Source organism: Leuciscus leuciscus (assembly GCF_965113295.1).
Source record: "Leuciscus leuciscus genome assembly, chromosome: 18".
In the NCBI taxonomy this organism is placed as follows: domain Eukaryota; kingdom Metazoa; phylum Chordata; class Actinopteri; order Cypriniformes; family Leuciscidae; genus Leuciscus; species Leuciscus leuciscus.
This window is the reverse complement of record NC_138742.1, coordinates 19,785,916-19,797,414: the sequence shown is the minus strand read 5'-3', so window position 1 is coordinate 19,797,414 and position 11,499 is coordinate 19,785,916. Positions and strand designations below refer to the sequence as shown.

The 11,499-nt window shown below is 37.8% G+C and overlaps 1 long non-coding RNA gene across 1 annotated transcript in view; it reads left to right on the top strand.

The window, feature by feature from the left end:
• Positions 1-11,499, top strand: part of LOC309480362 — a 133,429-nt gene that overhangs the window by 63,628 nt on the left and 58,302 nt on the right. The gene's annotated exons all lie outside the window — the stretch shown is intronic.

Genomic DNA, 11,499 nt, shown 5'->3' with positions numbered 1-11,499 from the left:
ATACTCCACCGATTTTTCATATTAAACTATGTTATTCCCTTAACTAAGATGAGTTGATGCATACCTCTCTCGTCTCAGTGCGTGCACTCAATCGCTCTGTCTTGCGGCGAAACTTTGTTAGCGCTTAGCTTAGCCCAGTTCATTCAATATGGGCCAAGCAGAGAAGCTACCAAACACCTCCACGTTTTCCCTATTTAAATACAGTTACTCGCGTAGTGTAACTCGACCTAGGACGGTGACACAAAACAAAACGTTGCGCTTTTCTAAGCGTGTAAAATGGATAACTATATTGTATGGCGGAATACCATAGCAAGTGCTTGTAAGCACTTCGACTTGGCGCAGTAATATCTTCACTAGAGGGAGCGGGGGCCGGTGAGAGGATTTTTCACGAGTGAAGATATTACTGCGCCAAGTCGAAGTGCTTACAAGCACTTGCTATGGTATTCCGCCATACAATATAGTTATCCATTTTACACGCTTAGAAAAGCGCAACGTTTTGTTTTGTGTCACCGTCCTAGGTCGAGTTACACTACGCGAGTAACTGTATTTAAATAGGGAAAACGTGGAGGTGTTTGGTAGCTTCTCTGCTTGGCCCATATTGAATGAACTGGGCTAAGCTAAGCGCTAACAAAGTTTCGCCGCAAGACAGAGCGATTTAGTGCACGCACTGAGACGAGAGAGGTATGCATCAACTCATCTTAGTTAAGGGAATAACATAGTTTAATATGAAAAATCGGTGGAGTATCCCTTTAATACAATACAAGCAAATAAGACAAAAAAAAAAGCACCATAAAAGTGGTTCATATGATTTATTTCAACTTATATAAAATAATTGTGTGAGAAAAAGATGGAAATTTAAGTCATTATTCACTGAAAATCTTGACATCTGCCCTGGCTCTGCTTGGCGAGTTTATGAGTGTAGTAGCGATGTTGGATCAAATCATTCTTTTCTACTCAAAAGACAAAAGAAAGTCATAAGAGTTTGGAACAAATGAGGGTGAGTAAGTCATGACATTCATATTCATCTTTGGTGATAATTTAATAAAAAACTGATGACAGTTGAGTGTTTTCATGAGTATAATATCCCTTTAAAATTTCCATAACATCCCTTTAACATCTAATTTAAAAGTTCTAATAACTTAATAATTAAAACAAGAAATATGCATTCCATCAGTTGTATAAAAAGCTATGAGTATAAACAGTGACAAAAGCTTTAAATGTTGACGAGCACTGCTTTCTGTGTTGATGTATTTCCTGTTGAAACTGGAAGTCTATCTGCCCATATCAATGGGCTCATCCCATTTTCAAGTCAATAGCCTTTACTTCACATCACAGTCATGGCACAAGCTGCATCCGCAATCACACACTGAAGTACATTTGGTTTGAAACTATCTTTGCGACCATTAAAAAAAGTCTTGACACTTTTCGCCCACCTTGAATTCTGTACTATATATGAATTTGGACATACTACTTGTCTCAAGTTGGCATATTCGGACGCAGGGATGAACTATTATTTGTGGGATTATAAATTTAAGAATCTGTTTAAGATCTGCTGAGAACTACAAAACTGTATTGGGCATAGCTATATTCGAAAGTGGTTGGGCTTGCCCCACTGCTTTCCGACGCAAGTCTCTTCGGCCGGAACATGCTGGAGATCCCCAGTAAATCCATCAGCCTAGGGTACAAGCAAGAGAAGATTTGTGTACTGGAGCAAGCAAGATTCTTGTACTGGAGCTAAAGGACTCAGTGGACCCACTTATAAGGAGTGCGAAAGTCCCCATCCGCACAGGCCGAGAATGGAAGGCGCAAGCTGAAGTAGAGCATGGTATCTCCAGTCTGCAACATCGAGAGGTGATGGGGTGAGTCCAGACCAGTCGGGCTGGCCTATGCTGGGGAGTACCTCAGCAGCTCTGGTCTAAAGCCAACAAGAGGTAGCAGAAGACCATGGTGGTGGATGAAGTTACCAGGTTGGAGCAGGAACGCTTTCACGTAAAGGCAATATCCCAGAGCAGTCAAGGAGCCTGGACGCGATGGGACGTAACTGTGAATAGACGCATCACCTGGGCAGACATCTGGAGGACGCCACAATCCAGGCTCAGCTTCCTGTTAAGGGCAACCTATGACACCCTCCCATGCCCCCGGGAACCTCACCCAGTGGTTTGGAGATGAGGTAGGCTGCCCCCTGTGTGGTAACAGCAAAGTAAGCCTCCAGCATATCTTATCAGGGTGCAAAGTGGCGCTGGCCCAGGGACGCTTCAGGTGGCGCCATGATCAAGTCCTGGCCAAGTTGGCGGAGGTCCTGGAGAGCTGTAGGGCAGCAGCAAAACGCACAACAGCAACTTCCCCGGCAGGGTTTGTCAAGTCTAGTAGCATGCTCCAACTTCCTGCTCAGAAGAGGAACACCATGCTCACACCCGGCAAAGAGTGGCAGATGTTGGCAGACCTCAGGAAGCAGTTGGTTTTTCCAAGAGAGATTACGACAACTGCCCTCCGGCCAGACATTATTATGTGGTCCACGGTGGAGAAAATGGTCCTCCTCATTGAACTTTACATTCCCTGGGAACAGGGTATGACAGTAGCCCACGAAAGTACTCCGAGCTGGCAGCGGAGTGCCAAGAGGCGGGCTGGAGAGCCAGGGTCTACCCAGTGGAGGTCGGGTGCTGGGGCTTTGTTGGGAGAACAGCCGTCCAACTGCTCCATGGCGCAGGAGTGGTGGGATCAAACCTGCGGAAAGCTATAAAGGAGCTGGGAGAGCAGGCTGAGAAAGCGAGCTACTGGCTGTGGCTCTGGAGGAAACACAACGGTTGGGGGCCAACAGCCCGGTAAAGGCAGCTGGAGGGGGTGGCGGGGAGACACCAGTATATGCCACTGCATATATGCACCCAACTGCACGTTCTAATAAAGAATCCTGCTAAAGATATAACCAAGTCTCCTTGTCTTTGAGATTTCCAACACTATTCTATTGCTGGTCAGAAGCAGGTGGTAATGGGGGCGGGACATATTCATTCTGGAGCACATTGGATTGGACAAAGATTTGGCCACGCCCATGAGTGCAAGATATTTTTGGTCATTTTATCAACAGTTTTTAGGATTACACTAGCATTAATATGACATTAAAGCCACATGACTTCAACTCTTTACAGATCTTTAAGTATTGGATGTGTAATGATTTGTGCACTTATCAAGTGGGAGTTTTGTTTCTCTTCTCTCCCTCTCTTCTCCTGCTCCCCCTCTTCCTCAGCTGTCAGTCTGGTCAGGTCCAGTCTGTTTGTAGCTCTATTTTAAGCGAGGACACAGCCGGGGGGAGGGGAGGAGGAGCAGGGAAGGATGAAGGCTCCAGGGGCGAGACGGTGTCGTAATGAAAGACTTATCAGCAGGCCAGAACACCCTTCTAGACAGTCTATGAGATCAAGCAGCATGTAGATTTTCATATCCGTCCATTGACACTCACCTCACATATCAAAACAGTCAATAATTAACCAGGCCTGAAGCTATAATTATTCATTATCCAGCAGAGGTGCTAGTAATCTCGTCATGGCTTTATGATAGACTCGCTGCTCAAGGTTATTTGAAAATGATGGTCATTAAAGTGACCCTGCTTGCATATAAAAAGTGTTATGCTGCATAATGGAAGTACATTTCTGAATGCTTTAGATCTGTTACAAATGGCTTGATAGATTATGAGCATATCTGGTTTTGTGGGGCATTTGGCAGCCAAAGTGAGGCTCTGTTTTTCATGTGGTCCTAAAAGGCAAGGCTCAAAACAAATTGTGGCCGTTGTGGATGGCCAAAAACAAGAACTGTCTCATCAGAATTACAGCCATCTTATCTTCTCTCAGCCAGACGGCTGTGTGTGAGGACAGTCTAAACCTCTCAGAAACCTTCATCGAATCTTCCTCTTAATCTGCATATTCAGATGGTATTCTGCGTTGTGATCATCACACAGGCCTGCTCTTATGGGCAGGGAAGCCTGGTTTTGTCTCAGATCTCCACAGATGTTTTCCATCAGTCTGAACAACTGCTGAATAGCAAAGATGATTTGCCTTTATTTTTTTCCCCCCTAGCATGCCTTTCATTTGTCTTTAAATATCAAATACAAACTGACATACTCTCATGCAATCTGTCTCTTCACATACTAAAACAAAATGATTTTACCTAAGTGAGACCTCAACTTATGCTCTTCAACTACGCAGTCTGCTAAATCAATTATGGGAATAAAGCATAGGATGAATACTAAAGCTAATACAGTAAGTAATAGTGCATAAAGCATGTTACAGAAATTAAATATTAAAGTGTAATATAGTGTTTTCTTATACGAAAGCACATTTGTGCTTGTATACTAATGCATGATATAATGCTAATAGTTTATGTAGCCTACTAAACCATGATACAATGCTAATAGCTTGTATACTGAAGCATAATACAGTGCTAATAGTTTGTATACTGAAGCATAATACAGTGCTAATAGCTTGTATACTGAAGCATAATACAGTGCTAATAGTTTGTATACTGAAGAATGATGTTATGCTAATAGTAGTTTGTATAATGAAGCTTGGGATGCAATGCCAATAGTTTTATACTAAATCATGATATAGTGCTAATGGCTTGTAAACTAAAGCATTATATTGTGCTAATAATTTGTATACTAAAGCATGTTACTGGATGCATATGAAAGTATTCTGCAATGCTAAGAGTATAAATGTTTACTAAAGCCTTGACATATAATGGTTTGTAAACCATATAGTGCTAATAGTTTGTATACCAAAGCTTGATAATCTATACTGAAGCATATTTCATGAAGCATGAGATTTTTCTATACTAAAGCATTTTATATTGCTAATGGTTTGTGTATACAAAGCATGATACAGGGTATATAGTACTAATAGTTTGTATACCGAAGTATGATACAGTGCTAATAGTTTCTATGTTAAAGCATGATAAAGGGTGCATACTAAATCATGATATTGTACTGATAATTTGTATCCTAAAGTTTGATGCAGTGCTAACAGTTTGTACAATGAAGTGTGATTCCGGATGTATCAGAACCTAACTGTATAATACAGTGACAGTGCTAATAGTTTGTATACTAAAGCATGATACATGATGCATACTGAGGCAAAAGGGTGCATAGTACTAAAACATGATAGAGCAATAATAGGACACATACTAAAAGATGCATCAGAAAGGGTGCATTCTGTTCCAGGACTCATTCAATCTCAGTCAGATGCGAGCACCGTAAAGTCTATAGAGCTCTAATTATGACAGAACAGTCTGCCTGTAACCAACCTGCAAACAGCCCCATCTCATGCCTCTCATTTATCTTGTTTGGAGGAGGGGAATTGGGTTTCAGATAAAGCATAGGATATGGTCCTGCTCCTGCCTCAAGGCAGTGGGATAGATAGTCTACCTTGGTGTGTCAAGGTGGAATAGATTGATTTGTTGTGGTTGAGGTCTTTGCAATGGATGTTGGAAAATCTCGTTTCGATTTTATTGCCTTTAAAACCTTGGGATGGCTTTTTTTGTGGCTTGTATTGTACACTGGAGAGCATTTGGTGAAGATAACTTCTGTACAGTGCTACTTTCACCAATAGGCATTCATTCTGGTTTTCCTGATTGTTTCTTCTTTCATTATCTATTTAAATGACTCAAACCAACGCTGTTGCTCATGTGATATTGTTTAAATTCCACCTCAGATTTGGATGTTTCATTCTTTATTTTGGGCTTTGGTTGGAGTAGAGCACAGATCATGGTCGTGCCAATGTACAGCCTACATACATGAGGGACCCTTTGAGCGTTTAGTAGCTCAGCCCTTCCTTTGGGAAATCCCCCAGACCGGGATAATGTCAGGTCCATGTTTCTCCTGCTGTAACTGTGCAGCTTTAATTACAAACCTGCAGAGTATCTGTGTGTGTGTGTGTGTGTGTGTGTGTGTGTGTGTGTGTGTGTGTGTGTGTGTGTGTGTGTGTGTGTGTGTGTGTGTGTGTGTGTGTGTGTGTGTGTGTGTGTGTGTGTGTGTGTGTGTGTGTGTGTGGATGAGAAGATATTTAAAGATTTACTGTGTGAGATTATAAAAAATTCACTGTGGAAGAGTGAAACAATTATTCTGTATACAGATTTCTAATTATCCCCAGTTTATGTGTGTGTACACAGTGCATTTGCTGGGAGTGAAAGTGTTGTTAAATGTCAGGCAGGGGAGGAGGGTCATGCCAGCTGCACGACACTGACGCGCCACCCATACCAAATATCAGCAGACGACAAGAGTCTGCGTGTTTGTGAGGGAGTGTGTGTGTGTGTGTGTGTGTGTGTGTGTGTGTGTGTGTGTGTGTGTGTGTGTGTGTGTGTGTGTGTGTGTGTGTGTGTGTGTGTGTGTGTGTGCGCACGTGTATAAATAGCAATATAATATCAATTTATTGAAATGTAGCCTATATAATTTAAATATTATGAATATAATATACGTTTCTTGTATTTTTTTCAAATATTTCAATATAATTTTTTAAATGTAGTTTTAAATCTACATGTATGTATTTAACAAATGTAATGTGAAAATAAATATGAATATATATGAAACTATATGAATTAAATATTTACAATAGAGTATATAATGTAATATTTATAATCATTAACATTGAAATTAGTATTAAATATAAATAGTAGTATTTGACTGCATGATGACTGCAGAAGGCTTTTTTCTTTTTCCTCCCCCTCCCCAAAATATTTCAAAATTTTGCTAAAAAATAATGTGGTTTATCTGTTATATAACTTTGATATAATATTAATTGAAATATACATTTTTGCATGTGATAACTGTAGGCTAATAATTTGTCTCTGTCTGTCTGTCTGTCTGTCTGTCTGTCTGTCTCTATCTATCTATCTATCTATCTATCTATCTATCTATCTATCTAACTATCTATCTATCTAACCCCACCACCACCTCCTTCACTTGGAAGGACTCTATCTATCTATCTATCTATCTATCTATCTATCTATCTATCTATCTATCTATCTATCTATCTATCTATCTATCTATCTATCTATCTATCTATCTATATATCTATCTATCTATATATCTGTCTGTCTGTCTGTCTGTCTGTCTGTCTGTCTGTCTGTTTGTTTGTCTAATATAAAGCCTATAATCATTGGCATTATATTAAATATAAATAGCAGATAGTATAAATAAGTATATATAGTATAATTTCACAAATAACAAAAGTGAAACGGCTGCGGAAGGCTCAGTTACATAAAATCATTTCTGTTCCTTTAATTGTTTCACACATCTTCATTGAGGCGTCACTATATTATGACATCTAGTGGAGACTGTAAGGAATAACAATTATTTTTACCAATAATTATTTGTGATTCAGGACACCATTTAACTAAAATTAAGCTTAAAATTAAGTACACTTTTGTGTGTCACAAGTGTCATAAGTCTCCCTTTCTCATCTCAATTTGCTAAATTTCAACATTCTATGACCTTGTGCATTTCACAAATCACATTAAAATGCAATAATGGTTAACCAGTGCTCACCAGTGCTTTTGCATTTTCATAACATATTCAGGCCATATGTGACCAAAAAAATATTAACCTGAATGTTGCAGTGTTGCATTGGCAAAATAAGTGAAACAAGCGTGTAAGTTACATCTTATTTTGCTCAAGAGTTATTGAAACATTAATTACGCCATAATCTGTTGATCTGTGGATAAATACAACTGAAAAGCTTTCAAACTATTTTCCACCACTAAATGTGTAAAGATAAATTACCCCTTTGTGTGTTTTAGTACAGCAGTTGCCAAAATTGCAAGGCAAATGCAGAATGCGGTATTTGATTACAACAGGGCGATGCATTAATAATAATTTTGGATTTGACAAATTGCAGCCTCTGTTAGACAATCATTTTGCAATCAATTTTATTTGGTCTCTGAGTGCTTTAGAAGGCGTCAGATATCATGCTGATGAGATGAATGAGGCCTCATACTTTTATGCAACTGAGGCTGAATACTGAGAGACACCTCAGATCTCCGTAATCACGAAGTACATCCTGCAATTCACAGAGTGTTGAAAATTAACATGTCTTCATTCAGAATGTCAGACGTGTTTGAGGTCTTAGTCTACAATTACCTTCCAATAAGTCACTTTTTGGGTTAGGTTTACTCGAAAAAGGAAGTGAGAAAACGCTTAAATGTGTTAATCAATGTCCATTATAAAAACACACACCTGCCATCAGCTTCCTGTCCTCTAAAATCTAAGACAGACATTTCGTGTGCTCCCCCATCACGCCTCTCTCTGTTTGGTCACATAGCATTACATTCTATTGTTATCTAATCAATCAGATTTGATAAAGACGAAATCAGCATGTATGTGTGAACATGACTCGTCATGACTTGAACGTTTGAAAATAGTTGCATCTATCTATGGATCGGATGACAGCCACTGAAAGGTTTTTGTTGCAAGGAAAATGTTAACTCCCAAATGCGGGTACCCGAAAGGCAACCAGGATATGCAGATTTGAGAGCCCTTTGTATGTGCTGTGGCTTGATGTGGTGCAGACTCACATAGTTGATAAACCGGTTTGCTTTGCAACAATTTATATGCTTATATGCTCTTATTCTCACTGTAAAATTCACAATGTAAACTTTACAGTTTTCCACAATCGCTTTGGCTCAATTCTCAAATGAGAATTTTTATTTGCTCAAAACAAGTTTAGATCTCTGATCAGTTTCTTGTTCACATCAGATTGGAATTTCTTATTGATTTAAGAAAATTGTGTGTTTTGGCACGTGTGCAAAAGAGTAAGTACAATTGTCTACAATTTACACAATAACTAAATGCACATGGCTTGATTCTCAGTGAAATTGTCAAACTCTTTGCAACTTCTAAACATACTTTCATCGTGTGAGCCTTCACATGCAAAATGTAGAAATGTGTGACATGTAAACTGAAAATTCAGTTGCTTGTCGTGGAAGAGAAATATAATATGTAAGAATGTGTGGAGATGGTGTGGGAAGACATATTATATTACAGTGTGTAAAAATGATCAAGCAACTGTGATTTTTCAGTTTACATGTAACACATTTCTGCAAAAATAAATGTACTTTATAAATAAAAATCTTTTTGTGTGCCACAGTATTGACTTTTCTCAGTAAATTGTTACCTACTGTTGAAATCTGCATCTAAAAAGCTCAGTGATACACAAGAGCATTCAGCTAGACAAAACTGACAGTCTTGTATTGCATAGAAAGCAGTCGGTAGAAAAACAAACAAACATGAAATTTGTAAATATTTCCACAGTGAAAAATCATCTAAACATTTTGATCAGTGTGACTCACACGATGACAAAAACACTTTTTATTTTGGTGGCTTTGGCCAATTTACAGACACAATAACTAGCGTTTGAAGCATGAATTAAATGTTTTGGGCGAGTAACTACATTTTGCAGACATGCCATCGAGCTCTGATGTCCAAGCAAACAGTTGTGACAGTTGAACTTACAATTTAGAGAATGTGAAGACTTAAGAAAATTAAGAATTAAGAAAAACTGTTATAGCTCAACAATAAGTTTCAATAAGAGATATGTTACGAAGCATTATGCACAATAAATAAAATTCTCTGTTAATAATACAATAAGTTAAATGGAAAGTCTTGGGTTGTAGGTCCACATAACCTTGGGAGTCCTTAAATGTACTTCAATGTGTCTGTAATATCTAAAATATACAGTAAATTGCATAGTCTTTAAAACTATACTAATATTTATTATATGATTTCAAAATGTATATTATACATTTATATATTTAATGTGGTTAATCTGTTATATGACTTTATATTCAAGTTTAAAAATATAAAATATTATATTTATATAAACTGTGTGTGTGTGTATGTATATATATATATATATATATATATAACAAAATATTATTTATATTAAAAAAAAAAAATATATATATATTTTTTTTTTTAAAGATTCATATACATAATTAATTAGTCCAACAGACAAAATGTATATTTGTATTGTTTTATTTCTAACTAAATGTGGTATATATATATATAACATAACTTTATATTAGTTAAAAAAGTAAAATATCTTCTTATACTCTCAGAAGAAAGAAGGCCATAAAGGTTTGAAACAATATGAGGGTGAGGAATGAATAATGAAAATTCTGTCATCATTTAATTTATTGACTTAAAGGAACATATAAGACATTCACCAGGACCTGTAAGCAGAGGTTTTTACATTTCACACAAAGTCTTAGGATGAGTTCAAAGGTCATTGTTTAACAAGTACTATATAAGTAACACTTTGTGAATGTACAAAGCTAATAATTGTCCCATGGCTTTTCGGATTATTTTGTTGAATAAAAGCGAATCAGTGACGTAGCCTTGTAGCATTGCATTGATTCTAAGTTGAACAGCCAACAATAAAGCATTTAAAACCAACCTTTAGAAATGTTCTTTTAGGAGTTCTTTGCTGGTGAATGTTTAGATTATGCTGATTTAACATAAGTGGTCCAGTTATGTTAACATTGAATGCTCGAATCTGATTGGTTGACGAGAAACCCACGGCTAAAGTAGTTCCAGCTGGTCTTGACCACATTACAGTTCAATATCACTGCGCCAAATGATTTTATTTCAAAGGTCTTTACAACCGACAACAGCAAAAAAAGGACCAAAACCCACAACAACACTGACCAGGTAAAAAAAAAAAAAACTAAACTAAAAAAAAAAATATATAGGCCTATGTGTGTGTGTGTGTGTGTGTGTGTGTGTGTGTGTGTGTGTGTGTGTGTGTGTGTGTGTGTGTGTGTTGTTAACAATTTTCCATGTTTTTTTGGCACAAAACAACAGCACATTCTTTCTCCCGCTCTGAAACTTCAGCGCTGACGTTATAAATAAAAATGTTATAAATAGAAATGTTAATTATCTTTTTGTGTGCCACAGTTGTTACCTAGGCTAGGCCTACTGTTGAAATCTGTATCTAAAAAGCCCCCCCTACATGACTACATATGACATTTCATAACGGCACTGTTCTTAGTGCAGATAAACGTACAGTTTCACAAGATGCTGATGCTGAACACTGTTGAGACACAGACTCAGTTCATTCATCCACGCTTAATCTCTCTCTCTCTCTCTCTCTCTCTCTCTAACTGCAGTAATAACTGCATTATCAGTGTCTGCTATCAGTGTCTCAAGCCTCCATTACATAATCTGAACAATATTTTGTGGTAACCGTATAAGTGGAATAATTGACGATGGGCCGTTGAATTATGAATTATTATTATTATCATTCGAAAAATTATGCACACCCGCTGAGTGAGTGACCATTACGCCTCGGATGTGCCTTTCCCTCCTTATTAATTATTCAACGGCCCGTAGTCAATCCAAGCCTTACGTATCACATTCTTATCCACGACTCTCATTGAGGATCAAAATCATTGACAGTTTAACTGAAAATCATTGACAGTTTCGAAGAGATCCGTTGAAAGGTGATTTTTAGGCATTAACTTTAG